Source organism: Telmatherina bonti, assembly GCF_933228915.1.
Source record: "Telmatherina bonti genome assembly, chromosome: 23".
Taxonomy (NCBI): Eukaryota; Metazoa; Chordata; class Actinopteri; order Atheriniformes; family Telmatherinidae; genus Telmatherina; species Telmatherina bonti.
The window spans coordinates 12248434-12266328 of NC_136632.1; the positions used below are offsets into that span (position 1 = coordinate 12248434).

The 17895-nt window shown below is 38.6% G+C and overlaps 1 protein-coding gene across 1 annotated transcript in view; it reads right to left on the reverse strand.

Moving 5' to 3' along the window:
* Nucleotides 1–17895, reverse strand: part of grm8a (glutamate receptor, metabotropic 8a) — a gene marked incomplete at both ends in the record, with an annotated part of 304303 nt that overhangs the window by 45025 nt on the left and 241383 nt on the right. The window lies entirely within an intron of this gene.

Sequence of the window (17895 nt, forward strand, 5' to 3'; positions counted from 1 at the left end):
ACTGAGTACAGGATCTTTCATCTGGCAGCTTTTCAAGTTTCACAAAGAAGCTCAACAAAATGCCAAATATGAAATAAATCTACTACCAGAAAAAGGCAGAAATTTCTTTCACCATTTGAATTTTCTTTTCTTTTTTTCTTTTTTCTTTTTTAAATTTCAATCTGAATTTCCATCCACTACAATACGAAGAATGTCTTCAAACTTCGTTCGAACAAATACTTCAAAGTAAGCTAATTATTCTGGCATGCAGCTTCAAAACTGCAGTACCAGCTGGGAATGAGTGACGCCTCAAAAAGTACATAAAAGAAGAGCGTGCACAAAGTTGAAGTACTTCCCTGCATCTGGAACCACTTGGAGACAAGAACATGTTTATGTCTGGAGGAGTTTTGTCCACTGAAGGCCACCATCCATTCAAAACCATGCTTAGCATTTGATGTCATTTCCACTACCTGTCAATAGTTCTTACACACCGTGCACTAAATGCATTCATTCATTATCCTAACCGCTTAATCCGAGGAAGGGTCGTGGGGCATTAAACACATCAATTACTGAAATTCCAATTCCTGCAGCGTTGGCAGCGGATCTGAATGCAATCGACTCCATCATGGTGATTCTTTTAGCCTGTTTGACATTTCTGACATTATCTGCTGATACAAAACCACTTTTTAGCCAACTCTTGTTTGTCACATTGCAAATAAAACCAAACAGTGTAGAGAGTCTCCAATCCATGCAAAACACTTAGAAAAAGTCACGTTTCTCTTCTTCCTCTCATGGTTGAACCACTTTGTTGCATCTTTAGCATGTTCCTCTACCAGGTACTATTTCTTTCCATTCTACATCTAAAAAGTTGATGACGTTTGTTTATGAAAGGATGAGGAGCAGCGCTGCCATTTGTAAAGGTTTATCAAGCTGAATAAACACACATTCATATAAAAGGCACGGCCTGTGCATGAAAAAAAAAAAAAAAAAAACAAGTGTCAAGCAATGCTTCATTTGTATTCTTTGCTTTGCAGCTGATCCAAGGATACTAATAGCCAAGTTTCACGTGTTACAGTAAAATTCTACATTTACTAGAGTAATATTTTTTCTAGGCAGCATGTTTATGAGCTCTCATAGGAAAGGTCTCAGTACCTACAGATGCCTGTGTGAGCTGTATAGTGGTGTGGTTGAAAGTACGCACGCATGGGTGAGTTTATGTGTCCTCCCAGATTCTGTTTTCTCCCCACCAATAAGGCTTAACACAACCTTTTATCCTCATCTCTCTGTCTTACTCGCTGCCTTTCCTTTCTTTTTATGCGGCGATACAATCAAATCATGCTGCTGAATCTGGAAAGCATGAAGGAAATGCAATTACAGTCAGCATGAGGAGAGAACACAGCATTATGGTAATCCCACCTGTGTGCGATAAGCCATTTATGTGGTGGGTTGATGAGGAACAAAAAGGAAGCAAGAAAAAAAAAGAAAAAAAAAAGAAGAAGTTGATGAGCAAAAACAGGGAGATATTGTGAGACTGGAAACCGAGACAGTGGGGAGTGTCAGAGAGGCAAGAAATGTTTGGACAGAAAGAGAAAATAAATGAAATAAAGGGTGGAAGTGCTTCAGATAAAAACAGATAAACTCGGAGAGACACAAGGTGAGAGAGCACAGATAGGGGGAGAGAGGTGGGGAGAGATTTAATTGCACTTTAACTGACGAAAAAAACCAGTCACACAGAATGGAAAGAGAGATGAAACATGAGAGAGAAAAAGAAAGAGGAGGAAGTAGTAAATACGCTCCCAATTTGAGCAAAAATAATGAGAAATATATACATAATAGGTAAAAGACAGATGGCATAAGAAGGAAGGATAATGAGCCTTATTGAGAAAGTGTAAGAAAGATGAATGGAGGGAGACTGAATCAATACTAAGACCAAAGTAAATGTCTCAACTTCTTATTGATGCTTCACATTATGAAGAAAGTCCCTGCAAGAAGTGTCTAACTGAATGTATTTTCCCTCTTGCTTTACTCACACGACTAAACTTTCTTATATCTACCAGGGCAATTATTTCTCAGGTCCTTGAACTGTAATATGACGGAGCTCCACAGTTATTTAAGTTCACTATCTCTCTATTGCAAAAAAAACTGGGAGCAGTGAGGGAAATTTTGTAGATTTAACGGCAGCAATGTGTTTAGCCTTTGATGAACCTTTCAGTAAATGTCCAATCATCAGCAGATAAGACCCCCAATCCTGTTGGATGGTTTGTTTTACTGAATTAATAGGAAAGTCGTCCATTTGGTAAGGCCGAACTTTCACTGACAAACTTGCAGGTAATTTGATAAAACATGCCGTTTAAAAGCCACAAACAAGCATGAGTCTTTTACTTCCCACCTTTCTATTTGTATTTCATCACAATCACTAAATGAACTGAAAACATCTGGATTTTACGATTCCCTGCATGTTTTCAGTTAGTGAAACGGCTCAACTGCAGGCTGACCAGTCCAGCATCTGGACTCCTCTGCTGAGAGGTCATGCTGCATGTTTAGTAATGTCTGGCTAAAATATGGAACATGCTTCCATGAAAAAGAGTTTCAATTTGTCATGTCCATAGACACAAACACACTCCAATACAACCAGGCTTTCAAAATGAGTGCTGATTACAAGCCAGATGCTTTTCTCCTCCGTAGTCTGGATGACTGGAATGGACTTTCAGCTGTTTTCCACTTCGCCTCAGTCAAAGTAACTTCGAATCTGAAAAGTCAGAGCTTTTCCAGAATGCTTTTCATGCTGCAATTTTTCTTGATTGAAGAAAAATTGCTGCATGAAAAATTATTTGGACCCGGGATCCCCAATCCTGGTCCTCGAGGACTGGTGTCCTGCAGGTTTTCCAAGTGTCCCTGCTGCAACAAACCTGATTCAAATCAGTGTGTATTTAGCAGACGTGTGCAGGGAAAAACCTGCAGGAAACTGGTCATCGAGCAGGGAATCACTGATCCTCTCCCAACAAGCCTTTTTAAAGACATTTTCCCTTTAATTAATACATCACTACTAAATCTTATCAATATGTCTTTAATAACAGGATATGTACCACAATCATTTAAAACTGCTGTAATCAAGCCTTTACTTAAAAAGCAATCTCTGGATCAAGAGGTGATAGCAAATTATAGACCTATATCTAATCTCCCATTTATGTCCAAAATTCTGGAGAAAATAGTTTCAGCTCAGCTACATGCCCATCTAAGCAGAAATAATTTATTCGAAGAGTTTCAGTCAGGATTTAGAGCTCATCATAGTACTAAGACAGCATTGGTGAAAGTTACTAATGACCTTCTTATGGCCTCAGACAAAGAATTTCTGTCCGTACTTATCTTACTTGATCTTAGTGCTGCATTTGATACAGTCGATCATAACATTCTGTTACAAAGACTAGAACAGTTGATTGGAATTACAGGTACAGCGTTAAGCTGGTTTAAATCATATTTATCTGATAGACTTCAGTTTGTTCATGTAAATGACAAGTCCTCCTCACAAACTACAGTAAGTCATGGAGTTCCTCAAGGTTCTGTACTTGGACCAATACTCTTCACGCTATATATGCTCCCTTTAGGCAAAATTATTAGACAGCATGGAATAAACTTTCATTGTTATGCAGATGATACTCAACTATACTTAACCTTTAAACCAGATTAAACAAATCAGCCCAATAGGCTACAAAATTGTCTCATAGACATGAAGACTTGGATGTCTAGAAATTTTCTCCTCTTAAACTCAGATAAGACTGAAGTAATTCTCGTTGGATCTGAAAAACTCAGAGCTAAATTTACCAGTTTTGTAATGAACCTGGATAGCATTACTTTAGCTTCCAGTGCTACAGTGAGAAACCTTGGAGTAATATTTGACTTGGACCTAACCTTTGGCCCACATATTAAGCAGGTTACTAAAACAGCCTTCTTTCATTTACATAATCTAGCCAAAGTTAGGGACATTCTGTCTCAGAGTGATGCAGAAAAACTGGTTCACGCTTTTGTAACTTCGAGACTAGATTACTGTAACTCTCTATTACTGGGCTGTCCTAAATATGCCCTGAAAAGCCTTCAGCTGATCCAGAATTCTGCAGCCAGAGTCCTGACCAGAACCAGCATGAGAGATCATATTTCTCCAGTTTTAGCCTCTCTTCATTGGCTGCCTGTTGAATCTAGAATAGAATTTAAAATCCTTCTCCTTACATATAAAGTCCTCCACAGCCAGGCACCACTATATATCAAAGACCTCATAGTTCCTTATATACCAAGTAGAGTACTTCGTTCGCAGACTGCAGGCTTACTTGTGGTTCCTAGAGTCTCATAGAGCCGAGCAGGAGGCAGAGTCTTTGGTTATCAGGCCCCTCTCTTATGGAATAAGCTCCCAGTTAGTGTTAGGGAAGCAGACACCCTCCCCACCTTTAAGACTAGGCTGAAGACTTATCTTTTTGATAAATCCTATAGCTAGGGATGGTTAGCATCCCTTAGTTATGCTGCTATAGGTTTAGACTGCTGAGGGACATTTCCTGATACACTGCGCTTCTTTCTTTTTCTCTTTATCTTTCTCTTTTATTCCCCCCAATAACAGTGTTGCATCATTAACATGTATGTCTCCTGTCTCAGCAGGTCTCCCTGGCCGGGAGTAGCAGTTCCTGTTGTCTTTTGTCTTTCTGTCCTCTTCCCCCCACACAGCAGAGGCAGATGGCTGCCTGTCCTTGAGCCGGGTTCTGCCAGAGGTTTCCTTCCTGTTAAAAGGGAGTTTTTTCCTTCCCACTGTTGCCAGTGTGCTTGCTCAGGATGGGAGATAGAGTTGGACTCAACTCAATCTGTTGGTTTCCTTATATAAGCTATTATGAATTGGCTTTCATTATGTTTTCCTCTCTGTCTGTAAAGCGTCTTGAGATGGCATTGCCGTGATTTGACGCTATATAAATAAAGTTGAACTGAACTGAACTGAATTGATCTGGAGCGTTGCCTGGCATCACACACCGTCTCCAGCTTCCGTGTTTACCAGCCAACCCGGCTGCAGGTTCATGTACGTCCATGAAAGGACCAGGACATTACGACATTACCTCTACAGAAACAATGTCCCTTTGCAAGGAAGTTGTCAGACAAAGAAAGAAACAGAACCAAAATAACACTGGCCTTGTGTTAGAGTGTGATGTCTGTCTGCATAGAGGATCTTTGCAAGTATGAGCATGCCTTTGTTTAAGTACGTTCCCGGTCACTGTTAAAATTAAAAGAGCCGTGCCTTTTTACTTTTCAAGTGCTCTTCCTTTGGAACTAAAGAAACCAGAGAGGTACAACCAAGAGAGTCAACACCTTCTTCCTCTAAAGCGGAGAGTAATGAAATGTTATACCGTACATCAACATGCTGCACAAAATGATGATCTTGTTTTGCTCATTGTTTTTACATTTTGCATTCTCATTTCCAGACAAGGCGAGTGGGGCCAAGAGGTGGAGGGAGGTGTGGGTGATGACCTTTGTTTTGATCTACAGGAAGAGGTCAACAGCAAACATTGAGGCTAAAACATAGCATCTTATTTGCAGCTTGCGTTTGTGGACAGTACAATGAGCTGTGTTCAAGGACAAAGATCTGTAGAAGCGTTCCTGAGTCACGCAGTCATTTCCATGACAGAATCATTCCCTTTTTAACGCAGAGCCGCCTGATTTCCAGCCTCATCCTTGTTTGCAGGTGGATTTCTTCAGATTCTCTGAATGTTTCAGATCCTCTTCTGAACAGTGAGGAAATCTTGAAAGTCTGCATAGATTTACTTTGAAAAAATAAAAAAAAATCATTATTTTGATCTTGCTGGACAGGTTTTTGAAGATTTCTGAACCCCTGCCCATCTTTACATCTCAGAAACGCTGCCTCTCTAAGGTGCTTGTATATTTGCAGTCCCATCACTGATATGTTCACGATGAACCTGATCAGTTGCAACATGTTTCTCCTCATGTTGCTCATGAATTATATAAAATATAGCACATAGTATATGTTGACTTAAATATTTGTTTATGATATTTGCAACCTTTTGCATTCTTTTTATATTTCTATTTATATTTTACACATTCTCCATCATTATGAATGTAAAAATAGCTATTTGACAACCCTCCATGTGTTTCCTGTTGCAGTTTAAGGACTCCGTGAGGATGCTTTGTGATTGTGTTGCTGCAGAAGGATTCTATTTACTCTTATCCAGTATTTCTCATTCCCGGTCCTCAGGACCTACTGCCCTGCATGTTTTGAGCATGGTCCCCCTCCAAAACACCTGATTCTTCCTCATTAAGCTCGTTGAAGCTTGTAAATGAGCCTCAAGTGTGTTAAATTCTTGCCCATTAAAAATGAAGTGCAGGGATTCCTGAGGATTTAGAAACACTGCTCTAATCTAATATATCATAGTTTGAAAGGTTTAATTATAGTTAAAAGTGAGTAAAAGAGGAACATATGAGCATTAGCATCCTGTACCTGTGCTGTATCTCTTCTCATGAGCCACATATCAACTTGTACATTTTCACAACTTATTGCTTAAGCCGGAATAACCTTGAAAAGCAAATGATTCACCTGTCGCCCAGGCAACACACCTCCACCTCATCCTGTCGTGATTCGTCTTATTTATGCTGCGCTATTCAAAGGACAATGCTGCACTGCGGAAGATTTCGCCATAACCTGAAAAGCCAGTGCCGCACGCAGTCTTCATAACACCCGTTTGTTATTAAATAAACATCAGCACAAGATTACATGAATATTTCATATTCATTTACATGTTTTCCCCTTTGCTTTTTATTTCATAACCACTGTTAACAATATTCCCGCAACGGCTGGAATTCTTGTAGGAACATGAAGATGAAAACAAAAAGAAGTGAAGGACCTTTGAGCACAACACACTGATTTACTTGCATTATAGTAACAGGCATCTCAGTCAAGTGTCTGAGCTTGTGTTTAATATTTAGGAGTGGATGAAGTCCTTAGTGTGTGCTTCTTTTGCTTGGTAAAAAATGGTGTAAAATTCCACTGAAGAGAGAACAAGAGTGTGTGAGGGCAACTTCATAGAGGCAAAAAGACAGAAAAAAGGTAAAAGAAAGCAGAGAAAAAGTATGATGCACATTTTCTGAGGACCTGCTTTATCTCTGATGGATGTATGAAGAGGTGACAAACATTTGAAACAGGACAAAAATTTAAGACTAAATAAACAATCGTGTGCATCTGTCCACACATGATAGATGTGACATAAAGAAGCAAAAGCTGGTCCAAACCTTGAACATACCTGGCTCACACAACGTAGACCCAACCAAACAATCTTTATTCTGAAGTACTAATAACAAAAACAGCAAAAATGATTTTAAAAAAATTAAATACATATAATTCCACCAACAATATTTAGATATGTTGGAACTATTATGTTGTAAAAACTGAACCAAACATACTTTGGAAATATTGTCCCTTTTCCTTTACAAATTTAAAAAGCTGCTTTTTAGATGTTTTATAATCAAAACAAGCTGCTCCAATGACAAAGATGCTTCATACAAGACAAGAACTACAGCGGCTGAAAGCAGAACAACAGATAGAGTGTCTGAGATACATGAAAAAAAAAATCTGCCGGACTGAGACACAAACAGTCAAGTGAAAGTTGAGAGTCAAAAGGACAGCCGACATGCAAAGCCGATAACCCCTTTCATGTTTCCTTTCAAGCCAAGACTCATGGGGTACGGGATGAAAGTTGAACCACCTCTGATATACCAGCACAGGAGGTCGCAACAGAGGCAGAACTAGCCCATCTCGTGTGTGTCTCCATGCACCGAGTCAGCCTTGCAGCACAAAGATGTGCTGCTATGATGATGTGACATATGCGACTAGCATATGCTGTATGACGATCTGGGGAGATGGTGTGAGGGATATGTCAGACCCTCATGGTATAGATCACATTATACAACGAGTTAGTGCCACCCTTTCTTTTAATTTTGCAGCGGTGTAATGATTTGTGAAAAAAAGACACCGGTACAGAGTTCTAACAGACTTTTTTGGATCATGTGCAAATGACCGAAAACGACTCGGAGAGGGGGTCATTGGTGAAGCCTTCGAGCATTAGTGATGTGGGAAAAGAGCTGGTGAGTCCTTAAAAAAACAAGGAGTGATGGACTGATAAGTAGGAGAAGACAGGCAGTCTTCACACCAGAAACTAAATGTTTATGACAGGCGAGTGCAAAAACGACACTGCGGCGTGCATTAATAAAACATGGCTGCGCGTGTGTGTTCTGACTTTGTGCCAACATGCTCCCGTCTGCGTGCAACACATCCACGGTGCTAATAGGGGGGAGAGCGATACAGAAAGGCAGACAAAGAAAACCCCGAAAGAGAATATGGAATGACAGACTAAAAGTGATAATGAAGCCTGAACTCATGCCTCACGCCACAGAAACAGTCATTTTCACCGCGGTCTCCAGTGTGGGAGGTAACAGAATCTGAGCAGCTGCTTAATTCCAGTTACCGCAACTTCTTGCTTCTCCTTTTTTTTTCTTCTTTTTCCATCTTGCATCTAAAATTTCTATCAGACAAACTCACTCTTTTTTTTTTTTTTTTTTTTGTTCTTTTCTGCGCGAGTTCTCAACGATTGCTGCAAAACGACCCTCATAGCCAAACAGCTGCTTCTCCTTCCTCCTCTCTCATGTTCAAAGCGGCCTCCATACCCTCTGCTCATTTTTTTTCTACCTCCTGGCTTTGCTTCATCCCTCTGCTCGCATCTCTAAATCTGCTTTTCCCCTCCTGTTCTCTGTGCATTTTCAAAGCAACAACTTTCCTTTCTCCTCCTCAAGCATGGATCTCTCCTCTCAGCCTGTTATCACTTTGCCTTGTCTAAGCAGAACAAGATAGATAAGGAGATGCTTGAGAGGAAATGAATACATGGAAGGACTTGAATAAGAAGCAAAAATTAGTTTTAAGCAGTCTTCCCTGTAAATACATTAAGAATGAAACATTCCTACAGTGAAATGTGGATGTAGAGGACAGCAGAGGCAGAACGAGGAGTAAAAACTGAGCTTATTTGGGAAAATGATGTACTTTACATGGACACAGAGCCAGGCTCGTGCTGCAGTCTCAAGCAATTATTTAAAAACTAATTTACAGAGGCAATATTGTCGCCGTGATCCAGAGTCTCTGAGAAAATATGAACAAGAAGAGGTGAAACAAAAGGGAGAGCACCATAAAGTTGATCAAAAGAGACAAAACAACCTGATAGAAATAGAAGTGAGGGGAGAGAATAAAACATAAATAAGCAAAAAAAAAAAAAACAAAACACTGAGTTAGATGACCGGGCTTGTCAGGAGGAGGCTGGGGTGGCATGGAAATTACGTTTCATTTGTGTGAGTCGTTGGAAGCATATTTCTTTGCTTTAATGACTGCTGCTATGCATATGCATGAGAGGAAACAACCAGATTTTTTTTTTTTTTTTTTATCTGTTACCTGTAAATGCACTTGTCATTGAGCATGGACAGGCAAACATGATTAGAATAATAATGATAATAAAAGTATTATTTGTATTCACTGTTTATGCAGTCCAAAATATTCACAGGCATTTACTAATATTTATAAATACAACATGGAAAACATACTTTTTAATGCACATACTGCCTAATACTTTATAAATAGCATTATATTGCTTGTATTGTATATTTTTTTGAGAATCCCTGGACACTGATATTAAAAATATTCATATTTTTATGCAATATTAACATTTTATTTTTATTTTCACAGTGCTGCACAGGTTTGAGCAATCAACCCAACAGGTTTTAGATTTCCACTTCCAGCCTGTAGTTTGTTTACATAGCTCAGTTTTGAAAGGTTAAATTGTGGACACATCAGAATATCATCAATACTTATATAAGTGTGATTTATTTATGTATGTAAACATATCATCACTGCCCACAAACCCCCGTGATGGATTTACCTTTTCGTGGTTGTAAAATTACATGATCAATATGAGGCCTGAAATACTAAGAAAACATTTAAAAAAGTTTAACTTTGACAGCAAAACATCTTTAAACCTGTGCAAATATTACCTTCAGTCAGAAAACCGTTAAATAAAAAGACTGCTGCATCCTCACCATGAAATGCGGCTGTAAGATAGGAAACATTCATTGGTGGATGGGAGAGTAATTATAACATAACAGCAGCTAATTCTGAATGTAAACGTCACAGTATCCTTTACAAAAAAAAATGTTTTACATAAAATGCAGATGGTATCGATAACAAAATATTAATCCCAGGCAAACCTTAAAAGCAACAATAGTGTTGAAAACTGAAGTCATTCCGGTGCGGCAGCTGGTTCAAGATGCCTGTAGTTTCCCATCGCTAAGGCATCAAGACTTCATTGGGTTCATTCTAATCTCTCCTGACAACACCATTCTGGCATAAAATATATATGTGGTTTCAAAAGAAGACAAACGTGAGAAGCTGGGGTTTAGTGGTCTGCTGGGACCTGGAACAATAAATTATTCCCGTCTGCCATTCCTTAAATCCAATTAGATCTAAATTCTTTGTTGTGTTTGTATCTTTGAAGATGCATATCTGTCTGCTGTTATCAGTGTTGTGGTTTTTTTTTTTTTGCTAGATGGCCATCATATCTATTTATTCTGACTGAGAAGATAATGACTCGATATAAGAGCAAAACTCGACAGTGGAGGACAGCCGATAAGTTGCTTGTCTGTCAGTATATTATTATAGTACAACTATTCAGCCTGTCAATCCATAACTGTGGATGTTTCTAGCAACACAATCACATCTAGTGAGTTGTGAATTTTAAGAGGGTAATTTCTCACTTAGAAAGAACGGCTGGGTGAAAAAAAAAACAAAAACATCTCCTACTTACTTACAACCTGATGCGTGTACGAGGGCAGCACGTTGAGTCAGTTTTGTGTGTGACAAATAGAGACCAACACATGACAGAGACCTCTGTGGATCACTGTATTCAACAAATAGCTATTATTCTCTGTTTAAACAATGACATCAACTGACAATCACAGACTCATTTTGATGGCACACAGATGTTCAATATGCACTTTCCCGGAGCTGCATTTGCCCTGCAGCATCCTCAAGATGAAAAATAAATACATTTTTCCCCAGCTTGAAGTGTCATATGACAGCTGCATTTTGCTTTATGGCACATGTCACAACATGTCACATGCAGAGTAACTGGGTACCAACACACCAGCTATTATTAATGCACACTGTGGCTAATTTAGTTAAGAAACACATAAGAATAGTATTGGAGAAAGTGAGGAAAGAAAGATTAAGCGCTCGGAGAAGAGAACGGATAAAAGGTTATTGCTGAATTAGCCTTCTGGGTTAAGGGTTACATTACATTCTAAATGAAGAAATGGCATGCATCTATCTGAAGTTAAAAAGTAACTACCAGTACAGTAAAAAAGACAGCATGACTATCAAACTGTGTTTTTGGAACACTACAGTCACTATTCTCAGTCATTTGGCAGACGCTTTTATCCAAAGCAGCTTACATGTGTAAGGTGATCAATTAGCCAGACAGCTAGCATGCAGGGAGAACAGGCAAACTCCACATAGAAAGGCCACTTCAAATCTCTCCCTAACTGAGGCTAAAACCAGCAACTGGGGGCCAAGTTGCCTTACAGCGAGGTTGCAAACTACAAAAAAAAATAAAAAAATAAAATAAAATCAAACCTATTAACCACCGTTTGGACAACAGGAAGCATTTTAAATCAGTGACTTGCTTACATTTTAGCAAAGTTAGCAAGTCAAAAAACATCAAGTCTTTTATTATTTAACATGAGGAAACTAGCACTTACTCAATATATTGCTTAAGTTAACAAAATTATTGAATAAATAAAACAGATTAGTTCTGCCAGAACAAGGAATGTAAGTCTTGACTGGACTTGCTCTACATTTGTTGTCAGCCGTATGCCGTGAGCTCTTGGGTTGGATAGGCAAACAGTTGCAAATTAGTCCGGACACAGAAATGATCATTTAAATGTGTAGTCAGCTAAGCGCCTGCTTAATCTAACACAATCAAGATTGAAAGACAAGATGAGAAAAAAAACTTGCAAAGCTAGCTAAATGATTCAGTCTCCAGACTATTTAACTTATATGTCATCACATCCAGAAGTTGACATTTTTCCTCAAAAGAAAGTAGTGCAAATTGTTTAAGCCTCTCTAACAGGGTCATCCCTCCGGTGAGAATGTCAACCAAAGTTCAGAGGCTAGCATCAATTCACTCATTCTTTGTAAACGTACATAGACCATTGGCATGTTATGGTAAGGTAAAAAGGTTGCGCAGTCATCTGCCTTTTTAGGCAAATAATTTTATATAGGGGAACGGACTCCGCATGCATCAACACACATTGTTGCTGATATGAGGAAGAAAGGCAATGCAGGACTGCGCCTATGGTATCAACCAATACAGTGAAATGGTGGATTGTGCAGCTTCTCTGCCTGGCCAGGAGGAGGTGATGTTGAGTCATTTTTTATTAATCAATGAAAAGCACTAAATGCCATGATTTTCAAATCAATAGCTATGACAGGCTATAGCAAATTATCATCTGAAAAATTAGATTGAAAATAATATTTATAAAAGAAATGGAAATATATAAACTAATAATTAAAATAGAATGATTCCATTTATTACTTTCTGACTTGGCTAGGCACTGCCTACCCTGACTGCACACCACTGTTTGAAGTGTGACTCCTCTTCTAGTCTCCTTCCTCTAACTTGAAGTGCGAACATTGAACTGAGACATCCTCCTTCTTCTTCATTTCTATTAAAGCTACACGGTCTACAACAAATTTATTTGTTTTGTGCGCTCGCAGCTTCTTGCCCATTAAGATCATCAAGCCAAAACAAAGTTAAATATTCCCAGTCAACTCAACCCATCTGCATCACCGGCTTCCCTTCCCATCGGAGGTGATATTACTCTGCATTTGGATGTCTCCATTTTTCTAATGTTTATTTCTACTCTTTCTGTACACTGCTCATTCTATCCATTTTTCTTTCCTTGACAAATGAATAGACTGTCATTGACTTTTCCATCCCTCCCTGTTTCCCGTTAGCCCTTATTGACTGAGTAAACCTTATTCTTCTTCTATTTTTTTTTCTCCGACTTCCATTGTTTCTCCACATTTTTTGCCTCTTCAGCAAACAAGCTTTCACATTCTTAAAGTAGTTCATCCTTCAACTCTATGCCCCCTGAGTCACTCCCCTTACACCTGTGGCCCGTTCATCTATTCTCTTCATTTTTTGATTCTACCCTATAACACCTGGACACTCCCCACTAACCCCATCTGCTGCTGTTCCTGCCTCAAGCTCTCTCCAATATTAATGTCTGGTCAAGTTCATCAACTCTAAGCTACTATTGTGTCCTCCCCGAGGTCATTATGAACAGGTGAACTTCGTCACCCTTAGCTGGTTAGTCTCATCAGTGCAATCCCTCCCCATTTCTGTATATCCCCAGGGTTGTTCAGTCGGGTGTGCAGATCATGATCTCAAAGTCAAGCCTCTCTAATTAGAGCAAACTGGTTCCAATGGGAATGTCCATGTTGACGCTCAGCAGGAAGTATTATCCAGCAGAGAACACAATCAGTTTCTCTGCATGACAAAGCACCCACACGTGCATGAGCATACAGCATCAAAGACAAAAGATGCAACTTTGTTTTCTCTCCTTCTTTTTAATTTTAATTTGACTGGCAAGCTCAACTCAATGCTATTTTCTGATTGTTGGTGTCATGATTCCTTTATGATGAGAGAGGCTGCTTGACTTTGTTGATTTCATGCATTATCACCAACACAAATGACAAAAAAGCAAAATAAGGGTACAGTCCATTTTCAAAAGACCTTCCAGCCATCCACAAATCCTGAGTGCATGGGGGATTGTGACTTATAAACAGATCCTTAGCCACCAGTCTATATGGTAGAGTCAGAGTGAAAGACTGCATGTTCAGGCTGCAGACAGCAGCATATGTATTTATTAGAGTGAGTTTTGTCATATTGGTGTGAGAAATTGTCATTGTACAATTATCAGTAATGTATAAGTTCATATACCCAAGCAATTACAAACAATCATAAAGGTCTACATCTTGTAATCATGATTGCAAGTTGCATTCGGTTCTAGCGTTTATTGGCTAAAGTTTGGCAATTAAAGGGTTTTGAGCAAGCTACATTTTTGAAAATACATAGTTAAAAAGTCCAAACCCCTTTCTTCATACTTCCTGAGGGTTCATGAGCACAAGCTCATGAACCCTCAGTAAGGTACTTTGGAGGCATAAAGTACCTTACTGAGGGTTCATGAGCTTGTGCACCATATTTTTGATATTTTGATGTAGTATGCCATTAAGTCAACAAAATAATAATAACTAGAACCAGCTATTATTGAAATAATAGCAAATGTGAATGCCCATTTATTGAACTATGCTGAATGATTGAAATGAAATTGCATAAGTATAAGAAATTGAAAAAAAAATCACAAGTGACATTTTTTGTAATTGCCCCACATCAGGATTTGAACCCATGAACTCCTGTATTGAAGCATACTGACCTACTCACTACACTGCCAGTATGCTTTGTTACATCTTGGAAAAAGCATTGAATTTTTTTCCAATTGGGATGGGAACGCCTTTGTTTTTCACTTCCAGCAGGGTGTCATTAGCGGGATTGCAAAAACATGTGCAAGGTTGAACTAAACTCCAGTAAAGATGTGACAGACTTTTTTGTTCAATGTGTAAAACTTTGTTTAATGTGTTTAAGATTTATCAAAGTCTTGAAATGTTGCAGGGAGTACTGTTGGAACAAATCCTTCATATTTAACTGGGACATTTGCAAATGAATTCCTTTGCTCCTTGAAGTGCGCAGCTGAGCCCAACAGTTCGCATTGAGCAGCCTGCAGAACTGCACGCCATCACAGAAGCAACAGCCAACAATCAACAATGGAGCTATATGTTAAATGCTGCATTTGAACCAGTGCCTTGTATGTGTACCTGTGTCCCGGTGCACAAAATAGACTAATTGCTGAGCTGAATTCCGTTCCGTCGAATAACAGGAACAGATTTCAATACATTGACAAAAACTTTAATAACTTACAAAGTTTAAATGTTACAAAGACCAAAAGTCGTAGAACATATCCACTGAATGGGCTGAAGAGTTTGATACTTGGATGGTTGAAGTGAGACAAACGGTGTCGGAGGAGTAGCGTTTCAAAGACTTTGCAAGAAAAGACACTGGGGACAGGAAATTGATGAACCGGACACTGCAAACTGGTGTAGAGCTCTGAAACCCTGTTGACCAATCGCTGTGCTGAATTTTTGCAAGGTCCAGTCCTCTTGGAAGAACTTTCTTTCAATCACAAGGCTGAATTTATTTTTACAAAATGCTAAATATCTCAAAAACTACAAAGATTTAAAATAAAAAAAATCGTAGCACACGTCCCGAAGGAGCTGCACAGTTTAAAATCTGAATGATTAAAGTGACCTGAACGGCGCAAGAGCAGTAGCATGGCAAAGTTCAGTGGAATAATAATAAAAATGGCCGAACAGGATCTCAATAATGTGAATGCCCCCATGGGCATTTACATTATTAAAAAAAAAACCAAAAAAAAACAGGGTCCCGACTCATATGTGGTTCAGACACTCTCTCTTATTCATGCTCACATGTTTTTAACTGGAGCTACGCTACTGGTAAAGAGGGCTCTGATCAGCACATACATTACTGGGTGTGAGGTTAAAGCCTTTCCCAGACTGTGGGGTCCTGAACCCCACTGTGGTCCATGATAATCTCATGGGCCCTGATCACTGTAAAATAAACACCAACTTATGTGATTTTTGGAGTCATGGCTCAGGAAGTTTGGGAAGCACCGCTAGCTAATGTTGCTAATTGAGCTGTGGATCTCGCTCTGCTACCTTTGCAAACTACTCTGAGCCTTCAAGAGAGTGTGATTTATGCACAAGGAGGGTCATGTGCAGAAGTGTTGCAGGGGAAAGGATAAATGGCAGTTCAACTTGTACAGCCTAATTTACTAGCACTTTTACTTTAAAACTTTTTTTCTGTACTCTTTAGTTTAACCAGGAAAAAAAAAATGTGTTTTGAAAAGTGGTTGTTAATCATACAGATAAACCTGATTCAACAAGTTTGTTTCTGTTCCATTTCAGTCCTTTAGCTTGCATTTCTTCTCCACAACAGAATGACGTTACACAATGTTATTGATTAAAGCCAATAAAGATTCCAAAAAGATCCTAGATTTTACTGTACACTGATATGATTTGGTCTTTTATTTGATTTGTTTGTGGTTGGGATTTTCTCACCTACTCTGGTCTGTGCTGTGTATTGGTTCATGTTTGGCTGTGTGAGGTTTATATGAGTGAATGTGAGGGTTCGCACAGATAAGCCAGTAAACTCGCCGACAAATAAAAGCTGGACAGCTCGTTGTGTCACTGCAGCTCCAGGGTCAGATTCTTTATTGTTAATCTTATTTGCTCTGCAATGCAGCATACTCTGTAGTAGCATGGGTCTGTGTAGTGATTCAGGTGGCTTCTGGTCGCTTACTTCAGGTTAGCTCTACTTTTGAATAAATATTGCTTATAAAGAGTTTTTTAAGAACAAAAACAGACATTAGTAATTAGAAATATCTAATATAATATGTTCCACTTCAACTTTCTTATATCTAGTTGATATATATTCTCTAAAGCTGTGTTAAATATAAATATGGTGAATCTCTGCAGTCAAAGATTAGTAATGAAAGCCATTATGCCCATTAGAAAACAACAAACTTGGTATTACAGGGTCTGTTTATGTAGGTTACACTTGCCTTGGCAAGTGAATGACAACAATATTTATTTACATTTATTTATTTAATTATTAAACTAAAATATTGTGAAAGAGTTTTTTTTTTTTAAATCAGTTTCAAAAAGTGTGAAGTTGACTAAATTTGTATACATTCATATAAAATCATATCATTTATTTATGCACTTTGATGCTCTAGTTTCTAACCTTTTGGTCCTTCGCTCAGTTACAACTATAGCAACGTCATCACACACAGCCTCCACACTGCGAATGGACTTTTGTAGCAAAGATTTCTTACTGGAGATCTGAGTTCAGCTTTATGTGAGGTCATAATTTATTCACCTAGTTTCACCTGAAACTTTAAAGTTTCAGTCAATTGCTTCCTTTTCTGTTTGGTTAGCTGATATGCAAAAAAAATAAATAAATAAAAAAAGGTTAACAAACAAAGATTTACATTATCAAACAAAATCAAACTTTATTTAAAAAGCACTCATGATCCCCGGGGAACATAAAGTGCTTTATTCAGACAGTGAGATCTGTTAGTCCTTTCACTTAATGCATGCGTGTTCAAAGTCTGTCCTCAAGGGCTGCTGTCCTGCAGGTTTTCCATGTATCCCTGCTACAACACACCTGGCTTCCATTAAATGGATCCAACAGTCAATGAAGTTCTGTACAACAGCTGCTTAATTTGAGCCAGATGTGTTGAAACAGGGATACACTGAAAACCTGCAGGATCGTGGCCCCCGAGTACCGGAGCTGAACACTCCTGACTTAATGTTTCACCAAATACCAAAAAGTTGGAATGCTGCATCAAATGTTAATAAACGAAATAATAAAATACCTCAGTTTCAACATACTGTCCCGCCTTTTGTGTGCTATTGGGAATAAAATGTGGTTTCATTACATTTACAGATGATTGTTGTTTTTTTTTTTTTTTTTTTTTTTTTGGAAATATAAGGTTTCCAAAGACAGAGTTTGCAAAAAAGATAATTAATAATGACCTCTCCCTACTGGTGAAAACTGTAAGAAACTGAGCAAATGTCAACACCATGAGCACGTTTTAACCCTGAGTTCAGCTCAGATTGACACTGTGGCTTAAGTTGGTGTT